This window comes from Mytilus galloprovincialis, chromosome 9 (assembly GCF_965363235.1).
Source record: "Mytilus galloprovincialis chromosome 9, xbMytGall1.hap1.1, whole genome shotgun sequence".
NCBI lineage: Eukaryota > Metazoa > Mollusca > Bivalvia > Mytilida > Mytilidae > Mytilus > Mytilus galloprovincialis.
This window is the reverse complement of record NC_134846.1, coordinates 92,352,796-92,370,477: the sequence shown is the minus strand read 5'-3', so window position 1 is coordinate 92,370,477 and position 17,682 is coordinate 92,352,796. Positions and strand designations below refer to the sequence as shown.

Here is a 17,682-nt window from a genome sequence, read left to right as displayed (position 1 = left end):
GTTCAAGGTCTTACCTGAACTGGTTCCCAGATTGCATAGCTACATTGGATAACAGACGTTCTTCTCACTTCTGTCTGGACTGTTGAAGAAGTTGAACTTTACCAGTTTGAAGGTGAGGATGTTTGTTCTATCCACAGACCTGTTACCCGTCACCTATTCTGTAAATTCCACCTTTTTCAGACGAACCACTTCGGTTTTTGGAATCCTCAGGTTACCTGACAGGGACAGGTATGGGGTAAGGGACCGTTCAATATTTATCAGATGGATGGGCCGGTGCAAAATGGGGAGGGGCAAGCACTTTTTTTGTGGAAATATTTGGATGGGCGAGAACTTTTTTTAATATATATAGTGGATGGGCTAGAACTTATTTTATTTGAAAAAAATTTGCTTTCAATTTTATCGGTGTGGAGGAAATTCCTTTTGCAGGCACAAAAAACATAAGGGACATGGTCTCAACAATAATTTTCAGTTTAGGCCAAATCCAGATAGTCATCTTTAAATTGTTTTATAACTTTTTCAAATCAACATGGATTTTCATAAAACTTTACAATTATTTCATTTATATATTGATCTTATAAAATACCAGGTTGTTTGGTAGTTTGGTTTATTGCTGTCATTCTATGAATTTAATAAATAGGTTAAAAAAAAGCTAAAATTTTCAGTTTTGGCTAAATCCAGATAGTCATCTTCAATTTTTTTTATAACTTTTTCAAATCAACATGGATTTTCATAAAACTCTACAATTATTTCATTTATATATTGATCTTACAGAATACCAGGTTGTTTGGTAGTTTGGTGAACTGCTGTCATTCTATGGATTTAATAAATAGGTTAAAAAAAAGCTAAAATTTTCAGTTTTGGCTAAATCCAGATAGTCATCTTTAATTTTTTTCATAACTTTTTCAGATCAACTGGCATTTTCATAAAACTCTACAATTATTTCATTTATATATTGATCTTATAAAATACCAGGTTGTTTGGTAGTTTGGTTTATTGCTGTCATTCTATGGATTTAATAAATAGGTTAAAAAAAGCTAAAATTTTCAGTTTTGGCTAAATCCAGATAGTCATCTTTAATTTTTTTTATAACTTTTTCAAATCAACATGGATTTTCATAAAACTCTACAATTATTTCATTTATATATTGATCTTACAGAATACCAGGTTGTTTGGTAGTTTGGTGAATTGCTGTCATTCTATGGATTTAATAGAAAGGTTAAAAAAGCTAAAATTTTCAGTCTAGGCTAAATCCAGAAAGTCATCTTTAATTTTTTTTATAACTTTTTCAAATTAACATGGATTTCCATGAAACTCTATAGTTATTTCATTTATATATTGATCTTACAGAATACCAGGTTGTTTGGTAGTTTGGTGAATTGGTGTCATTCTTATGGATTTAATAAAAAGGTTAAAAAAAGCTTAAATTTTCAGTTTAGGCCAAATCATTTGATAGTCATCTTTAAACTTCTTTATTACTTTTTCAAATCAATTTAGATCTTCATATAACTCTACAGCTATCTCATTTATATATTAATCTTACAGAATGCCAGGTTGTTTGGTGTTTTACTGTCAAATGTACGGAATTAATTAATAGGTGAAAAAGGGTGCATTAAAGTCAAAAATATGTCTGCCTAAATTGCTTAAAAAGACCATAATTTCTTTTTTGAAAGATTAGATAAAGGGACATTGGTATTTGAACTATATTTAACATGCTGTGCTATTAAGACAATAATTAGTAATTCAGCATATGATAATATTTTTACTAGTCCAAGAGCTATTGTCCCTTAGTTTAAATTATTTCCTTTATTTTAAATCAATATTTATCTGAGACTGCAAATATAAAATCAAATATATACATGTATATTCATGCTGGTTTTAAAAACAATAAAATGTATGGTTCTGATACACACTTAAATATTTATATATAAATGGAATTAACTAGCACATTTTAAATTTTGTATTTACACCAAAGTCTATTCTTTGATTTCAAGACATAAACTTGCAAACTTTCAAATAGAAAAAGAACTTTAATATTTTTTTATTGTTTTAAGCTTTAGAGGGGCAAGGACTTTTTTTATAGATTTTTTTAGATGGGCGAGGACTTTTTTTCAGAATTTAAAAGGATGGGCATTAACTTTTTTAATGTATCAATATTAAGAATGCACCGGCCCATCCATCTGATAAATATTGAACGGTCCCTAAATCTGGATTCATCATTCAGAATATTTTTTTGTCATTTGTTTGACCACAATAATCAGATAATGTCAACTGGTCAATGCTTATTAGATAGAGCAATTATTTATCTTACACAGTTTTAAAAAAAAAAAACAATTTAAAATTCAGAAATAAAGTTATTCATTTATAAATCAATCTACCAAATACATGAAATATATATAGACCCATTCAAGTGCACCTTTGGCTTTGGGTCCAGGGTGTTCTTGACTTTTGATTGTATTCAAATTAAAGTTGTGTAGGACTCTTTGTAAACAACAAATGATTATGCTAGCATGAACATATCATACTTGTATTAGTGACTTAATCACAATGAAAATCTGTAATAGATCAAACTAAGTAAAAGTCTATTTTTTTTTTTTACATAAATCTAAGCTTTACTTGCATACAATCCCTATTTTCTATTCGTCCAGATCAGGCCATGCAAAAATGATTGTTGGTTTCCCCTATCCCTGCCTGGAATGAAGATGTAAAAAAGGAAGAATTGTTAAAGGACTAAATTTAAAGAAGACATTATCTGATTATTGTTTAATAAACTGAATGTGACTTTTTTCCTTTGTAATACTGGTTATTTCAAGCATTTCTGTTAAGTTTTGTCATAACCAGAGTTCAATAGTTTGAGAAAAATCTAGCATAATGAAAGACGACATCTACAGCGATTCAAGCAAAATTTCTTCGACAAATCCAAACCAAGCCGCATCAAGATAAAATATAGTGTGGACCAATAAATGATCAAATATTTATCTTATCTGCCTACAAACAGTTGAATATGATATTTAAGATGATTTTATGAAGATAAATACCACTTATGGACCTCATTGTCTCCTTTACAAGGTCTCTTTTGGTCAATTTATACCTCTAATTTCCTTAAAATTTTAACTTTTCAGGTCAATAAGTAAAAATAATGGGGTAACTTTCACTCATTTATGATAAAAATGTTATCAGAAATGAGAAACTGAAGTATTTAAGCAGAATGAACAATCCATATATAAGTTAACTGTCTCCAAGGAGGTTTCAATAAGTCCTTACGTCAAAATTAAATTTACACAGCATTCCAGAGAGGGACATAAAAGGCTTCTCTTTTAAAGAATAATTTGTCGTTACAGCATTAAAAATAATTTCATTAACTTATAAACATATATTTATTTATGTATTTCCTAGGAAAATGTTCTATCATAGCAGAATATAAGAAATAAGGAGAAAAAGCCCCCCCCCCTCCAACCCCCCCCCCCCCCCCAAAAAAAAAAAAAAACAAACAAAAAACAAAATCAATTTCAAGTAAAATAATTCTCATAAAATGTGTTTTGGAAACTCAATCCACTCAGATGTTTCATTTTTTGTTATGCTGATATCTATAATACTAAAATAATGAGGTCCAATTTGTCAGCCGGCATGGGATAAAAACGACAAATCAAAGAATTCAACTTTATATATAGCTAATATAGGACAATGGTGTTGATTAAAAGTTACACCACTCCAGACCCTTTTGTTTTCCACATAATTAATATTGTAAATAATTAACAAGTTCCAATACCAATACCAATAGTATATTCACCTTTTACCTATACCTTATCTGTACGTTCTGCATCTGACAGGCACACCACTAAACGGTGTATTTAGGATTTGCTATACATACAAGGGTCATAATCACAAGGTTGACAATACTAAATTCTATCACATTGTTTCCTATTGTAGTATTTTAATCAGTATGACTTTAAAAGATGATAATATGAATACTAAAAATCTAGACTTTTAAAAAATAAGGTGTATAGGTTCAGTTTACAATTTGTTAGCCGGCATGACGCAAAACAGCAAAACCAAGAATTCGACTTTATTTATAATTAATATTGGACAATGCTGTTGATAAAAAATTACTCCATTCCAGGCTCTTTTGTTTTTCAAATAGTTAATATTACCAATAATTGATAAGTTCCAGGTCAACGGTTTCTAAAAGAAAGATTTTGAAAGTAGAGAAAACTGTGCATCTTATAATCAGCATGACTTTATCAGATAACTAAATATCCAGGCTAAAATAAGGCTTACACATAGTTATATACTTTATTTTAGTCAGGGACCAGCGATTTCACGGGTGTGTTCTAGTCTTATGTAAAATTTAACACAAATGGACACAAAAGATACTACACTATATTTGACCTTCGTTCTTAAATAAAAATAATCAAATATAAATTTTGATCTCGACTTTCTGCATTTTCGCCGATCTGCATATCATTTTTTTTATTATTTCACATGTGTATTTGTCTTGTATTTGTGCCAATCGGCATTTCTTTTTTTATCTTTCACTTGCGTAGATTTTGTCTTTCATTTTCTCCAATTGTGTACATGTTAATTAGATAGGTGAAAGTTCTTTTTCAGCACCATTTATGAACATTATGTTTTCTGGTCTGTGCGTCCGTTCCTCCGTCTGTCCCGCTTTAGGTTGAAGTTTTTGGTCAAGGCAGTTTTTTATGAAATTGAAGTCCTATCAACTTAAACTTAACACACAATGTTCCTTATGATATGATCCTTCTAATTTAATGTCACAATTTTCAAAAATTGAGTATTCAAATTTAAACAATTATTCCTAGATGTTTTGACATACTGGCAACGTATGCATGGAACTAATGTCTTGATGATTCTCGTAAAATAATGTCCGATCTTGCAATGAAGTTAAAATTTATTTATACTGCTTATTTCACAAAATCTTATAGTAAAAATAAAATTATGACAAAGGGTCATTGTCGTTTGTCATTTGTTTCATTTCAAATTGTCTAAAGGAGAAATGACAAACATTTCCCCTGATCTCACTGAAGATAATTACCTAATTTATGTATATCAACACTTTGGTTAGCTTGCTTTCTTTGTTTGTATATTTTGTTTAATTATTTTTTGATAATGTCCAATTGAATTTAAATATCATATATATACAGGTTTACATACCTATATATGAAGATGTCAATCTTAATTACAAAGCTTGAATAAACATTTAAACAAACAAAGCAAGGAGGCCAACCAAAGTTTTACCCTACATGCATTAGGAAATTAGCTGTAAGGCAAAACATAATAATAAAATTAATACTCAGCGAATGTGAAATAAAATCAAAATTGTCGGTGGTAAAAACTAAATATAGTTATAAATTTAACATAAGACAAAAAGAATTGCTCCAAGAATAATATCCAACATTAAATCTCTCCCTTTCATTTAGCTTCAACTATGACCGGAAAGATTGAAAACAAATTTTGATTTTTAATACCGGCAACAACCTTTGTTTAAATTTCCAAAATGAGCAATTTAGATTTATAATATTTTATCCTGTTGAAGAAATCTTACTTTGTAGTTTTGAACGGAAAATTATTTCTAAAATAATTTTTGAATTAAAAACTTTTTTGTATTTTATATTTACTGTCTCGTTTATTCAAAACACTTGAGATAGTAATAACAGGGATTGTATTTTATGATAGATTTATAACATTTTAGAATAAAAAACTTTAATTCATATATTATACTATAATTTTAATTTCCTTATATCTTAAACAGTCAGGGGACTAAATACTGAAATAAGTGATTTTTAAATCACTTATTTGAGTAGCAAATTTGAAGTTTTGTCACAAATTGTGATTTTGAAGTTTTACCAAAATTTTAAACTGTGACATAGGTTTAAATAATATCTTTTCATTAATAAACTTGGAAAAAATGAACTTTTTGCTTCTTTTATGTAGCAAGGTTTATGCCTTTGATGCTATCAATTATCTGCAAATTCTATTTTAGTTGAAAAAATGCTATAATAATGGCTTTACATAATGAACTGATACTTTCTTAACAGATTTTTCCCAGCAGTGGGAGTATTTTTCCTGTGAAGTTCAAGGTTTCATCTTTCAGATTATGTAATAAAATTCTACTGTTCCGTGATAAAAATTTCACTGTTAGGGGACAGTTGAAATTAGTGGGGGTTATTAAAATAATGATACTTAAATAAGTGATTTTTGGGAAGGAAATTGAGGTATGATACTTAAACAAGTGATCTGAATGTCATTATCCTAGATTCAGTACAAGGTCATCACCTGAAATGACCTGGTCATCCTAGACAAAACAGATGTTGGTTCTGATAATTTTAGAAACATAATTAGTCCCTGGATCATTAGTATTATATATTTAAAGCTATAATAAAATTAAATCACTTCTTTTAGTGATTAATTTGTACTACTTAAATAGGTGATTATTAAAGAAAGACAACTCTTACTTCCAATCTTTATGGAAATAATGTTACTTTAATCAGCGATTTAGAAAATCACTCATTTAAGTAAGTCCCCTGACTGTTAAATATTCAGAAATAATGAATCACAAACTTGATGCAATAATTAAGTTTGTCTGAGTCAGGAAAAATAATGGTATAAAGACGTTCGTTCATGATTTTGTGTGTCCGTCTGTCAACAGTAGCGAATAAGTTCATTATGGCAGACTTCTAAAATTGACACGAAAAAAAAAACACACTTCTAGTCTGATATAGTCAAATACTTTGTAAGTTAGCCAGTGCCATCTTTCATTTTTTGTATTTTCAATAATTATTCTAATGAGGGACAGAGGACAAAAACAGATTTTCATAACAAAAGCTGCGTGAAAGGTTATTTCAAACAATTTTTCATTCCAACGGATGGTGTTTCTGAAGGTAAATATTATGCAGCAACAGCATCATAAGATCTGATACTGATACATGCATTTAATCTCTTGTATTACCGGATGATTAAGTAGGTGAATATATTTGCTATTCTTGGAAATTTAAATGTGAGTTTCAAAAGTCCAATTTGTGATTTTTTTCAAATAGTGGGCCAGCAAGAAAAGTTTGAACTATGACGTCAGATGCAATGTTCTAAAGAAAGACAACTCTTTTCTTCAAAACAAACAAGAAAAAAAAACATGAAAATTACTCACAACTTTTGTGAAAGGTCGGTGACACAAACTTTTTTTTGCTTTATTTTGAAGATTACATACACATGGCACTTTCCTTCTTGAAATTTAGAATGGATAAATCACTGGCAGAAATTTTTTAATACTGGAAACGTTTTTCATTTTTCATTTTTATTTTTGGCGGGGATGAAATAAATCATATTTTTAAAGATCAAAACAATACGAGTTTTAAATTTTTGAACCTGTTTTGATAGATACAAATCTACTGTTTAACGTGAAACAAGAACTATGCTTGTAGGTTTGATCCAAAGGATTTTTTTGAGAGTTTAGATAACAAGCAAATATTATGTTAATATTCAGGAAACGCGAAACTGAGGTTGCTATAGTGACAAAAATAAGTCGGTGACCCCCAATTTGTTTCATCACATTTTGTTCCTCAAATCATGAAATACCCTCACACAAAATTTTAAGGAAAAATCACTGGTAGAAATGAATAGGTTGTTTGGTCTTTAAGTAACAATACCTAATTTGTTTACTATCAACCACCTTGACACTTTTTTACAGAAAATGTAAATATTTTAATTTGTCAGATGCTGTGAAAAAGTGTCCTTCAATTGGACATTCTTTTATGATAAAGTACTATTAAATTCTGTCCTACAAGGTTGACATTCAATAAGAGGACTTTTTCACAGTGAAAGCTAAGTGTCCTTTAAAGGGAGATAATAAAAAAAGTCACTGATCTTTAATTCTGCTAATTTTTTTTTACCTATTCTGCATCAAGCAAATGAAAGATCTAGTCGATGAATCATGACTTATTGGGAGCTGTCAACAAGCACCAAATCTAAAGAAACTTCTGACACAAGCAAAATTCAGTGCACAGAACGAAGGTGGCAGAAATACAAAAATGGGGGGATCCCAGATGTGGAACATGCTAAATGCTAGAAGTAAAACTCTGAAATCAGGCACAGCAATTACACAGAAAAATATTATTTATTGTGCAACCTGTCCCACTTGTAATCAAAACTATATACAGGTCAAACCATTTGATAGAGGAAGAGTTCACAAACAGCTGTCTGGACAAAGGTCCCTTCAATTAGAAACTCTCCATGTTCTGAACACTTTGACCAATGTGGAACGGGAAAATTTAAACTATATCCCTTTCAGGTCAGGTGAGCTTTTCTTATCACTTGGAGTCCGTCGTCCATTGTCGTGCTGCCCCTGAATTGGAAACTTTAGCGAAATTTTGCCGTTTTTGGTTATTATCTTCAATATTATTATGGAAATAGATAAACTGTAAACAGCAATAATGTTCAGCAAAGTAGGATCTACAAAAAAGTCAACATGACCAAAATGGTCAGTTGACCCCTTAATGAGTTATTGCCCTTTATAGTCAATTTTTGTCAATTTTTTTTTTACAAAAATCTTCTCTGAAACTACTAAGACAAATTTAACCAAACTTGTCCTCAATTATCATTAGGGTATCTAGTTTAAAAAATGTGTTAAATGATGCCATCCGGCGAACCAAGATGGCCAACATGGCAAAAAATTGTAACTAGGGTAAAATGCAGTTTTTTGCTAAAATCTCAGAAACCAAAGCATTTTAAGCAAATCTGACGCAGTTAAATTTGTTTCGTAAGGTTTAGGTCTATCTGCCCTGAAATTTCTGTAACAAGCATGCAAAATGTTGTTGGGTTGCTGCCCCTGAATTGGTAATTTTAAGGAAATGTTGCAGCTTTTGGTTATTATCTTGAATATTATTATAAATAGAGATAAACTGTAAACAGCAATAATGTAGAGCTAAGTTAGACCTACAAATAAGTCAACGTGATGAAAATGGTCAATCGACTCCCTTAAGGAGTTATTGCCCTTTATAGTCAATTTTTAACAATTTTCATAAATTTTGTAAATCTTGTAAAATATTACAAAATAGTTTAACTACTGGGATAGATTCATAGGTTCATTAGATAGAGATAATTGTAAGCACTAAGAATGTTCAGTAAAGTAAGATCTACAAACACATCACCAGCATCAAAACACAATTTTGTCATGAATCTATCACTCTGCTGTGTCCTTCATTTATAAAAAATGTGTGTCATTAATATTTACATGTACTTGGGACCTTTTGAATGTTCAAAACTGTTCTATTTGCTTAAAAGTAATCTGAAGCAATTTCTAGACAAGCTTGGATCATCAGGGTAAAATGCCTTGTAACCTAAATATTGATTAATCAGTTAAGCTAATTTTTTTTTTTCATAAATAAAAAAAATTCTACAGACGATTAAGTATATATAACTTATATTTATTTCAAGCAAACTATAAGAATGTTTATAAAATTTAAAAAAATCACAGAATCTTAATAATAAAAAAAAAAATTGCATTATTTGTTAAACATGTTAAAGGGACAGTATGGACTCAGTTCATCATTATGATTGGAGCACATGTCATGTGCATGCTGTGTATATTGTATAATAGATTTATTATGTCTTGTCTATCTTAAGTTTGGTTAAACTGGCTACTGGGAAAACATTATTACATGTTTACATTCCCAATTACTACTATAAGTCAATTATGTGTGAAAAATTTCAATTTCATGGGTTTTAATCTCGGTTTTAATCCCCCAGGATGTGAAACATTAGAATTTGTGTATATAAATGAAGAGATATGAAAATTTTATCCTCAGTACTGTAGGTCCCAGTTACTTAATTAAAGACAATAGAAATATTAAATTAGGGTAATAAATATCCCCCCTCCAAAAAAAAAATGAACATTGAGAAGTTCTCACTCTGATACATATTTCAATGATCAATTTAATCATCTTTTATAAATTAGATGTGAGGACATGCATGGATAGTTTTAAAACTCTTTCTTAACTTGGAAAAAGCACCTGGTTTCCTTAAGAACACAACATTTCAGGGGGAGGATGCAGAGCCTCTATATATTTACAGTTCTCCTGGATACTGATTTGTGAACATGTAAAAATAAGGCAGCTAATGCACTTATGTAACCTCAACAGCGAAAATGACAAATGTATAATTTTATTTACTTTTTTCAATTTCTCATTGATGTGTTGTAAATTTTCTGTTAGAAACTCACACGACTCTCTATCTAAACTAGTGTGAAAGTAACACAAGACTGTTTTATCTTAATTTTGCATATTTTTTTTCTAGGTGTACAACTGTGCAAGTATTGAACATCAGCTTGAAATGCAATGTGACCTAAAAGACAGTATAATAATGGACAGATGTAAGTAATGATAAAATAGTCAATGATATGGGAAATGTATGAAATTGTAAGAAAAAGTTGACAGGCATATTGTTTTACACCTGTCCCTCCGTTGGTCAGTTAACTATATATATTGGTCAAAGTACAGCCTTCAGCAATGATCATACTGCATAGTCATATATAAAAAAGGCCCTGAAATTACAATTGTAAAATAATTCCAAACTAATGACCTTAATATTAATATACAAATAAAAAAACTAAAAACAAATATGCAACACAGCAACAAACAACAACCACTGATTGTCCAGGTTCCTGACTTGGGACAGGCACAGAAGATAGCAGGATTAAACATGTTAGTGGGATCCAAGCCCTAATAAAATCATATTTTAGTTATTCTCCTCAAGAAAATCTAATATAATGTAATTAACATCAACCATTGTCAACACTTTTAAATGTTGTACTTAACTTTATATATAAAGAAGATGTGGTATGATTGTCAATGAGACAACTTTCCACAAGAGACCAAATGACACAGAAATTAAAAACTAAAGGTCACTGTACCCTCTTCAACAATGAGCAAAGCCCATACTGCATAGTCAGCTATAAAAGGCCCCTAAATGACAAATGTAAAACAAGAAAACTAACGGCCTAATTTATGTACAAAAAATGAAAAAAAAAATATGTAACACTTCAACAATTGACAACCACTGCCTTACAGGCTCCTGACTTGGAACAGGCACATACATTACATTGTACCTTAATATTTTAATTCGCATATTGGTATACAATCTATTGTATGTTTTTTTCTTTTTTTCTTTAAATAAAGTTATATGCAAGTGGGGGCATAATCTGTGTCCCATGGACCCAATCATGACATTTATTTATTCAGAGAATTTTGAAAGGAATAAATAATGAATAATTTTTCGTAATTTTTTTTCATCTTTTAGAAAAGTCGTCTCCTGAAACAACTGAGACAAATCTACCTATATTTGGCCACTGTTGACTCATCATTAGGGTATGTATATAGTTTTAAATGTGTTTGATGACCCTGCCAACCTACATGGCAGACATGGCTAAAAATAGAAAATAGGAGGAAAATGCAGTGTTTACTTATATCTCTGAAACTAAAGCAAAAGTATAACAGTTGCATTATTTCATGCATCAATTGTAAATGAGAATATCAGGTGAGCGATAAAGGCCCATTGGAGCCTCAACTTTCTATAGCCATTATTGTTATAGCTGGTCAGTGGTCATAAACCTATGAAAATAAGTCAATTATTTAACCTCAGAGCACTACCAACAGATTCTTATCCAGTGTATTTGATCATGTTGATGAATAAATTTTATTACAACTCGTTAACAGGGCAAGATATGGAAATTTATTTTTCTTCTGGTTTTATAAGATTAAGAAAAAACAAAGGAAAATGATATTTTGATAAACATTAAACATGTTGTTGTGGTTTTGTGCTCTCTTGAACCATCAGATTATTACTGTACTGCAATAAAAAAAAAACATTAAAGAATGTCAGGGATTTACGGGAACTTGAAGTAATTGAAAACTTGTTCAAATCCCAAACTGCACTTTAACTTTACTTTGTAACAACCATTAAGTGTTGTGAAATGTTTACACAATGCTTGTTAACACCAAACACTGATCAAGTCACTTTCGTCATTCTCATATTATCATGAATATGTTACTTTTTTAATAGGAAAAAGGATATATATTAGAGATATATTTACAAGCAGGGACATCTGTGTCCCATGGACACATTCTTGTTTTATTTATTACATATTTTAGTGTATTAAAGTAATCATACTGCTTCCACCTTTCAATATTCTAACAAAGCTCTATCTCTTTAATGGATGAATAAATGATACTAGTCACAACCTCAACAGATAATTTTTTTTCAGGTTCTCTGGTCGTAAGAACCTGTTGGCCACACACATGAAGATTTTCATTGATCCTGCTTTCAGCTAAATATCAGAAAAATTAAGAACAAAGGAAAATATGCTGAAACTGTACAGTCACCGGTCAGGATTATTTCAGAAGTGAAATTATAATACAATTTATTTTACTGGTTAATTCCTTTGATTTGTAATTTTAAACAACACACAGAGGCTTTGCATTATTGTTTTACAAGAGAGACACCAAAAGATGCGGTCAACATTTATCATTTTTATCAAAATACGCCTAGGACAAACCATGGATACACTTAACTTGAAATATGGTGCTTTCATACCAAAATTGCCTGGAAGTAAAAGAAATAAAGAACCATTCATGTCAGCAATCAGGGGATAAGATGAAAGAATGCAGAATAAGGTACTGTAATATTCAGTCTTAATAAGAGTCCTGCTTCTCTATATATACATATGCTTTTTGTTATGCCCCGTCGTAGCGGAAGGGGCATTAAGTTTTATCCTTGTATGTTTGTACATAATATTAGATATAAGAAGATGTGGTATGACTTCCAATGAGACAACTCTCCATACAAGTCACAATTTGTAAAAGAAAAACAATTATAGGTCAAAGTACAGTCTTCAACACAGAGCCTTTGATCACACCAAACAGTAAGCTATTATTAATTTAAGGACCCAAAACATTACTATTGTGAAACCAGCTGTCAAACATGAAAACCAACGGTCTAATCTATATAAAAAAAAGAGAAAAGACAAACACTTATAGTGCATGATTTTCTCACTGTGTTGAAGACCCACTGGTGGACTTCGGTTGTTGTCTGCACTTTGGTCAGGTTGTTGACATATTTCCCCCAATTCCATTCTCAATTTTATGAAGAAGTTATTGAACTTTATTCTTGAAAAGGAGACGGAGGTATCATGTTCACATGGCACATCTGTTTATTTGTTTTAGTTCACTATAAACTTAAGTTTGCTTAACCAAATGTACTGAAACACAAATTAATGCTTATTACCACAAAAATCAGATCAAGTACTCATTTGGGTACTGTGTGTCACTTTTACCATTCTTGATTTATGACCCTTTAAAATGTTACAGATATGCAAGCAGGGGCATAATCTGTGTCCCATGGACCCATTCATCATTTATTTATTCAGAAAACTCTAAAAGGAATAAATAATCCATAATGTTTATACAGATAAAACATATGGTTTTAAGAATTTTAATCTGTTTATTAAGTCACATGCAAACTCAATATTGCTCCCCTTTTAAATCTCGATCAGTGTTTGTAAAAAGAAAAAAGTAACATAATAGAATGCAGGTTGCCAGGAACATTCAAATTGGAGAAAGGGAAAAGAATACAACTCTACGCTAAATAATTTTGAAAACTTACTGGCTATACTATCTTTATCTATAAAAATGTCAACCAGATGCTCCGCAGGGCGCAGCTTTATACGACCGCAGAGGTTGAACCCTGAATGGTTGGGGCAAGTATGGACACAACATTCAAGCTGGATTCAACTCTAAATTTGGATTGTGATTAAATAGTTGACACAGCATAGGTTTCTGACACAGAATGAATGTGTTCTAATGAACTTAAAATTTTTGTTTTGCCTTTGAGCAATTCACTATGCTGTTGAATATATTTTTCACATCCCCCTTTCCCTTATTCCAAAACTGATCTCAATTCAAATTTCTAATGGAGTTTGCAACAATAACTACTCATTTAAATACATCATAAAATATTAAAATGTAAAAAAAGTGCTTGTTATCACTGAATGGTAAAGATTGTTTTAATTTATCAGTTGGTAGTAAAAGTGAATATACATTGTATATTGTATAAAACAATGATTTAAGTTGATTCAACTACTATTCTGGACAAAGAAAGATAACTCCAATTAAAAAATTTCTTGCTATTGCACAATATTGTGCAATTAGATATTTCTTGCTATTGCGCAATACTGTGCAATTGAAAATACTTGCTATTACACAATACAGTGCAATTGAAGATTTCTTGCTATTGCGCAATACTGTGCAATGGAAAATTTCTTGCTATTGCACAATACTGTGCAATTGAAGATTTCTTGCTATTGCTGAATACTGTGCAATTGAAAATTTCTTGCTATTGCACAATACTTAATATAAAATTTTGGATCCTGATTTGGACCAACTTGAAAACTGGGCCCATAATAAAAAATCAAAGTTCATGTTTAGATTCAGCATATCAAAGAAGCCCAAGAATTAAATTTTTGTTAAAATCAAACTTAGTTTAATTTTGGACCCTTTGGACTTTAATGTAGACCAATTTGAAAACGGGACCAAAAATTAAGAATCTACATACACAGTTAGATTTGGCATATCAAAGAACCCCAATTATTCAATTTTTGATGAAATCAAACAAAGTTTAATTCTGGACCCCGATTTGGACCAACTTGAAAACTGGGCCAATAATTAAAAATCTAAGTACATTTTTAGATTCAGCATATCAAAGAACCCCTAGGATTCAATTTTTGTTAAAATCAAACTAAGTTTCATTTTGGACCCTTTGGACCTTAATGTAGACCACTTTGAAAACGGGACCAAAAATTAAGAATCTACATACACAGTTAGATTCAGCATATCAAAGAACCCCAATTATTCAATTTTTGATTAAATCAAACAAAGTTTAATGTTGAACCCTTTGGGCCCCTTATTCCTAAACTGTTGGGACCAAAACTCCCAAAATCAATCCCAACCTTCCTTTTATGGTTATAAACCTTGTGTTTAAATTTCATAGATTTCTATTTACTTATACTAAAGTTATGGTGCGAAAACCAAGAAAAATGCTTATTTGGGCCCCTTTTTGGCCCCTTATTCCTAAACTGTTTGGACCTCAACTCCCAAAATCAATCCCAATCTTCCTTTTGTGGTCATAGACCTTGTGTTTAAATTTCATTGATTTCTATTTACTTATACTAAAGTTATTGTGCGAAAACCAAGAATAATGCTTTTTTTGGCCCTTTTTTGGCCCCTAATTCTTAAACTGTTGGAACCAAAACTCCCAAAATCAATCCCAACCTTTCTTTTGTGGTCATAAACCTTGTGTCAAAATTTCATAGATTTCTATTTACTTAAAACTAAAGTTATAGTGCGAAAACCAAGAAAAAGCTTATTTGGGCCCTTTTTGGCCCCTAATTCCTAAACTGTTGGGACCAAAACTCCCAAAATCAATCCCAACCTTGCTTTTGTGGTCATAAACCTTATGTTAAAATTTCATAGATTTCTATTCACTTTTACTAAAGTTAGAGTGCGAAAACTAAAAGTATTCGGACGACGACGACGACGCAGACGACGCCAACGTGATAGCAATATACGACGAAAAATTTTTCAAATTTTGCGGTCGTATAAAAACATTATGTACATTATGATCATGTTGACAAGTGTGAAACGTCACACAAGGCAATCAAAATGGTCAAGGGGGAAAAGAAGTTTTATTATAAATGTCAAATGGTTATAGTCTCAACCTATCAACATAATCAAAATTGTTGATTTCACAGTTAAAATTTACTTTTAGCATGTTCAGCAGAATAGAACGTTTTTGTTATATTTTATTAAATGTTAATTTACTTTGCTCTTACAGGTAGGAGTGAAAGGAAGAGAAAGCTAGGCATCAGTAAAGAAACAGATCAATTTATAATATGTAATAATTCCATCTGAATATAACAAACATTGCACATGCTATGAAGATTTATTCACATGTATACTATGATTTGTAGTTATATTTTATTGTATGTATTTGTAATATTAAAAGTACATGTATTTTACTTTAGAACAGTATTTTAATTTTTATATTTTGCTGTGGAGAATATCAAAGAAATTTAGAAAAAACATAATTAAAGATAGTTTCTTCCATGTTTTCTGTGACAAAAAAAAATGTGCAAATTAGGAAAATTAAATGAGGCTACATTATTGATTATTTTTGAGTTTGAGTTTTTTTTTCATTCCTATTTTAAAATTTCATTGGCATTTGAAATAATGAGTTGAAACTAGTTTTTATCAATTATTTTGTTTTCAAGATGTACAACAGTAGAGAAGGTTAAGGTTTTGTGTACAATAGTTTACTATGATGTAATGGTCAAATAAACTTGAAACTTTGTACTTTCAAGTGTTCATTTAAGTCAGTGTTTTTTAAACAATTACAAATAAGTTACTGAACATGGAAATCTGATTGTGGAAGCAGAGTATAATGTGTTATGGACACATATATATATCTCTCAATCCCATAGAGCATCACCCTCCTCACCAGCCTCGCAGTAATGGCATATTGACTTTGAAAATTTCCTTTGTTTACACTGAAATATTTGTGATAAGTCCAGTTTAAGGAGAACCACTAAAAGTAGGTCAGGGATAATTTATATGCAGTTGAATAAGCTTTTGGACAATGCGTGTGCTTAGGGATTTTAATAATCCTGAACGCTAAATCATGGTTTTATAACTTACAATCTTTTGCAGTTTTCTGTTTATATGTTAAAGTTTATGCTTAGGCCAGTTTAATATCAACCACTTATAAATAGGATTTAGAGGATGCATAGGCCCCCCTTTTTGTGGGACAAATTTGGTTGATATTATATTTAGGGAATTACTGAAGCATGCCAAAAGGGATGCAGTATAGAGTAACCTTATTATTTCTAAGAAATTACTTTTTTTTTTAAAGAAATGAAAAGTATGGTTATAAACATATTTTGTATGAATTAAAATTTTAACAAATGTTGGAAACAAATTTATGTAAAAACTTTTTTTAATGTATCAAAATTATGTGTTGTAAAATCTGAATGATTTTTTTTCTGGATTTTCCCCAATATGTTTAAAAAAAACAAAATGCATATTTTTTTCTTTTTTCTTGTAGATATTATTTCGGGATTTTTCCTGAAATGGGTAAAAAAAATCTATGTAACAAGTGTGTGTCTGATATTAGATTTATATTTTCGGGATTTTTCCTGAAATGTGAAAAGAAATTATTAGTCATGAGGTCTAGCATATACATTTGAATTTCGGGATAAATCCCGAAATATTTGAAGACATCTGTTTTATACATGTTGTACTTAGTTTATTTTTGTCGGGATATTTCCCGAAATGCGTTTCAGATCTGTTTGTTAAAATGCTCTGCCAACATATATGTAATAAATAATAATGTTGAGAATGATTTCGGGACATTTCCCGAATAATTTGTTGTCACATACATCTTTACTACAAAAATTTTGAAACTTTCATATATTTTGGGAAATATCCCGAACAATAAATGTAAATTTTATCAATTATAAGAATAAAAACATGGAATGTTGTAAAAAATGTGTGTTTCTTTATGAAATCTTCATTCAATTTATGGTAAACATTGAAAAAGATTATAAAAAGGAATAAAATGGATTTTACT

The 17,682-nt window shown here is 30.3% G+C and overlaps 2 protein-coding genes and 1 long non-coding RNA gene across 7 annotated transcripts in view; 2 read left to right on the top strand and 1 right to left on the bottom strand.

Moving 5' to 3' along the window:
* LOC143046369 (hexosaminidase D-like) overlaps positions 1-17,682 on the top strand; it is a 201,368-nt gene that overhangs the window by 68,049 nt on the left and 115,637 nt on the right. The gene's annotated exons all lie outside the window — the stretch shown is intronic.
* LOC143046362 (E3 ubiquitin-protein ligase RNF216-like) overlaps positions 1-17,682 on the bottom strand; it is a 145,110-nt gene that overhangs the window by 30,125 nt on the left and 97,303 nt on the right. The window lies entirely within an intron of this gene.
* LOC143046360 (uncharacterized) lies at positions 10-17,600 on the top strand. Its single transcript, XR_012969144.1, has 5 exons — positions 10-112; positions 10,303-10,378; positions 11,305-11,372; positions 12,269-12,677; positions 15,892-17,600. It is a non-coding gene; the product is annotated as an uncharacterized LOC143046360 (long non-coding RNA).